Here is a 5004-nt window from a genome sequence, read left to right as displayed (position 1 = left end):
TGCACGCCACACGAAAGAAGAAGTCTACCCCCTCACACACTATCCCCCCCTCACACACACTCTCCCCCCCCACACACTCTCCCCCCCTCACACACTCTCCCCCCCCCTCACACACTCTCTCCCCCCACTGACACACTCACTCTCTCCCCCACTGACACACTCACTCTCTCCCCCTCACACGACGACGCTCCCCCCCACTGACACACCTATCCACCCCTCACACACCTCTCCCCCCCCCTCACACACACTCTCCCCCCCTCACACACTCTCTCACTCCTCCCCCCTCACACTCACACTCTCCCTATTGCTCTCCCCCCCCTGCACACTGCACACTCTCCCCCTCACACTCACAGACTCTCCCCACCCTCACACACTGACCACTACCCGCCCCCCCCTCACACTCACCCCCTCACACAACACTCTCCCCCCCCGCTCACACATCAAACAACTCTCGCCCCTCACGACTCACACTCGTCCCCTTCACACTCACACTCTCCCCTTCACACTCACCCCCCCTCAACACACACACTCTCCATCCCCCCCACCTCACACTCACACTGCACACCTACCCCCCCCTCACACTCACACTCTCCCCCTCACACTCACACTCTCCCCCTCCGCACACTCACACACTCTCCCCCCCTGACAGTCTATCCTCCCCAAGAGTCTCCCCTCAGTCCCTCCTCACAGTCTCCTCCTCAATCTCCCTCCCTCAGTCTCTCCCCCCCCCCGGACTAAAGGCCCTATAGCGGACTCTAGACTCTAGACTCTCTCCCCCAGCAGCAGCAGCAGCGGCCCTGTGCGTCCAGGCCTCGCCGCCCCATTGGCGGACAACAGCCCCCGTCCCGCCCTCGCGCGCCTCCTATTGAGCGGGAACGGCGCCGGTCCCGCCCCCTCCACAACTCCAGGCGCCTATTGGCTCATCCTGGTGCCAATCACCCCCTCCATTAACTCCTATTGGTGGAGATTGATCTGGTCCCGCCTCCCTTCCCAGGAACTGGCTCCTATTGGTGCGTTCCCACGTCACTCCCACGCATACTCAACTCCTATTGGTGGACAACATCCTGTCCCGCCCCCCTCCCCGGAACTGGCTCTTATTGGTGCGTTCTCACGCCACTCCCGCACCCACTCAACTCCTATTGGTGGACAATATCCCGGTCCCGCCCCCTATTTCAATTGTAATTGTAATTCATTTAATTTGTGAATAATTTGTCAGCCAAGTATGTAAACACAAGCGAGGAATTTGGTTTGCCATACAGTCATACCGAGAAAGCAACAAGGCACACGACTACATCAAAATTAACATGAAACATCCACTGTGATGGAAGCCAATAACGTATTCACTTCTTCCCGCTTTTCTCCCGAGGTTCGGGACGGTTGATGCTCCCCAGTTTGGGACGGTCAAAGCTCCGGCAGTCGGGGCGGTCGAAGCTCCCAGGTTCGGGGTGGTCGAACGATCCACAGTCGGGGCAGTCAAAGATCCAGCGGTTGGAGCTCCCGAAGGCAACCCCTAACCGAGGGACCGCCAGTTCCACGATGTCAAGTCCGCAGGCTCCAGCTGTTGGAGCTCCCGAAGGCAATCCCTAACCAAGGGACCGCCAGTTCCACGATGTCAAGTCCGCAGTGCAGACGGAGATACGATACGGAAAAAGTCACATTTCCGTCGGGGAAAGAGATTAAAAAAAAGGTTTCCCCCACCACCTCACGTAACACAAAAACTCAAGATACACGACAAAATCAAACAGACTAAGAAACAACCAAGGAGGAAAAGGGCCGAGACAGGCCGTTGGCGAGGCTGCCACCTACGGCACCATCCGGTGGATATCCCGGGGTAGACCCCAGTCCCGCTCCAGAACCAGGCTACGATTGGTAGATCACTGTGCCAGTCCTGTCCCCACACTCCGCTCCACTGACTGTTCCCCAAAGTCTGGCGAGTGATAGGTAGATAGACACAAAATGCCAGAGTAATGCCCCTGTCCCACTTAAGAAACCTGGACGGAAACCTCTGGAGACTTTGCGTCCCGCCCAAGGTTTCCGTGCGGTTCCCGGAGGTTTTTGTCAGTCTCCCTACCTGCTTCCACTACCTGCAACCTCCGGCAACCACCTGCAACCTCCGGGAACCGCACGGAAACCTTGGGTGGGGCGCAAAGTCTCCAGAGGTTTCCGTTCAGGTTTCCTAAGTGGGACAGGGGCATAATTCAGCGTGACAGGCAGCATCTCTGGAAAAATAGAAAATAGGTGCAGGAGTAGCCCATTCGGCCCTTCAAGCCAGCACCAGCTTTTCAATGTGAACCTGGAGAGAAGGAACGGGTGACGTTTCGGGTCGAGACCCTTCTTCAGTCCCTTCTTCAGTCTGTTGTTTGTGTCAAGGGCCTTCATGCCTGAAGTATTTGATAAAATCACAATCGAGCTCGCCCAGGTATCTGTTTAGGCGCTGCCCAATGTGTGCAGCATTGGATAATTCCACGCATAAAGGAGTGCTATTTTTAAGCATGGAAACGCATAGAGGTTGCAGAATCTGGGATGAAAAACAAACCTCTGGAAGAACGCAGCAGGTCTGGGCAGCATCTGTGGAGGCAGAGGCATGTTTGACATATCAGGTCAAGACTCTGCATCAGTTTCTGCCCCTAGTGTGTGAGAGAGTGGGATAACATAGAACAAGTGTGAAGGGCTTGGTCAAGTGGTCGGCATAGTATAGGTGGGCCGAAGGGCCTGTTTCCATTCTCTATCTCTAAACTCTGAACAGGTTTAAAGTTGCAGAGACTGAAGAAGGGTTTCAGCACGAAACGTTGCCTATTTCCTTCGCTGCATAGATGCTGCCGCACCCGCTGAGTTTCTCCAGCACTTTTGTCTACCTTCGAAGTTGCAGAGACTGTAAGGAGGGGGCGCAACGCACAAGAGGGAGGTTGCAAATTATATAGAGGGGTGGTGCCAGATAAAGAAACAAAAAAAAAATAGAAGGTGTGTCCGAGGATGTGTAAATAAAAGACCAATGGAACCTCAAGAACCAGTGGGGTGGAGAGCAAAGAAATATGTTAGAAACTTGATTTGAGGAAGGACATTCTTGCTATTGAGGGAGTGCAGCGTAAGTTTACAAGGTTAATTCCCGGGATGGCGGGACTGTCATATGCTGAGAGAATGGAGCGGCTGGGCTTGTACACTCTGGAGTTTAGAAGGATGAGGGGATCTCATTGAAACATATAAGATTGTTAAGAGCTTGGACACGCTAGAGGCAGGAAACATGTTCCCGATTTTGGGGGAGTCCAGAACCAGGGGCCACAGTTTAAGAATAAGGAGTAAGCCATTTAGAACGGAGACGAAGAAACACGTTTGCTCACAGAGAATTGTGAGTCTGTGGAATTCGCTGCCTCAGAGGGCGGTGGAAGCAGGTTCTCTGGATGCTTTCAAGAGAGCTAGATAGGGCTCTTATAAATAGCGGTCAGGAGATATGGGGAGAAGGCAGGAACGGGGTACTGATTGGGGATGATCAGCCATGATCACATTGAATGGCGGTGCTGGCTCGAAGGGCCAAATGGCCTACTCCTGCACCTATTGTCTATTGTCTATTGATATGCAAACCTGGAAATGCTGATTATCTTATTTTCTCCCCCAGATTTCCTTCACACATGCGTGACGGCACGGTGGCACAGTGGTAGAGCTACTGGGAATGCAAGGAGTTACTGAGACCAGTCCCCCTCTTCAGCTCTCAGCACGCAGCCTGTAAGTGATCATGGCTGGTCAATCATATAGCTTCTAAGCCTGTTGAGGCTTCTCTGTCCACCAACGATTCAGGTAGTCGATTCAATGACCCACCACATTCTGGGACAAAAAAAGAATTCTCTCAACTTCTAGTTTAGGGATACAACATGGAAACATGTTCATCGGCCCACCGAGTCCGTGCTGACCAACGAACACATATACACAGTCTGAAGAAGGGTTTCGGCCCGAAACGTCGCCTATTTCCTTCGCTCCATAGATGCTGCTGCACCCGCTGAGTTTCCCCAGCAATTTTGTGTACCTAACACATATACACTAGTTCTAAGGTACACAAAATTGCTGGGGAAACTCAGCGGGTGCAGCAGCATCTATGGAGCGAAGGAAATAGGCGACGTTTCGGGCCGAAACCCTTCCTCAGACTGATGGGGGGTGGGGAAAGAAAGAAGGAAAAAGGGAGGAGGAGGAGGAGCCCGAGGGCGGGCGGATGGGAGGGTGGGAGGAGACAGCTAGAGGGTGAAGGAAGGGGAGGAGACAGCACGGGCTAGTCAAATTGGGAGAATTCAATGTTGATGCCATAAGGACGCAAGGACCCCAGACGGAATATGAGGTGCTGTTCCTCCAATTTCCGCTGTTGCTCACTCTGGCAATGGAGGAGACCCAGGACAGAGAGGTCGGATTGGGAATGGGAGGGGGAGTTGAAGTGCTGAGCCACCGGGAGGTCAGGTAGGTTATTGTGCTGAGCCACTAGTTCTATCCTGCACACTAGGGACAATTTACAGAAGCCAATTAACCAACAAACGCACAGTGTGGGAGGAAACCGGAGCACCCGGAGAAATCCTGTGATCCTGCCTACGGGTGCTGTCTGTACAGAGTTTGCACGTTCTCCCTGTGACCTGCGTGGGTTTTCTCCGGGTGCTCTGGTTTCCTCCCACATTCCAAAGACGTACAGGTTTGGACGTGATCTGGATTGGTAAAGATTGTAAAATGTCCCTAGTGTGTGTAGGATACTGTTAGTGTGCGGGGATCACTGGTCGGCGCGGACTCGGTGGGCCGAAAGGCCTGTATCCACGCTGTATCTCTAAACTAAACCAAACCATATATGTTTTATTCTGAATAAATTAGTTTGATTAAAATAAATTTTAAATGTCACAAAAAGCTGGAGTAATTCAGCGGGACAGGCAGCATCTATGGATAGAAGGAATGGGAATGGGATATATATGTGTACTTGTGAGTATGTGTATATGTACATACACTATTTTCTCTCTCGTTTATCATATTGTTCACAGT

This window comes from Amblyraja radiata, chromosome 39 (assembly GCF_010909765.2).
Source record: "Amblyraja radiata isolate CabotCenter1 chromosome 39, sAmbRad1.1.pri, whole genome shotgun sequence".
Taxonomy (NCBI): Eukaryota; Metazoa; Chordata; class Chondrichthyes; order Rajiformes; family Rajidae; genus Amblyraja; species Amblyraja radiata.
Note: the sequence above shows the minus strand (reverse complement) of the source record.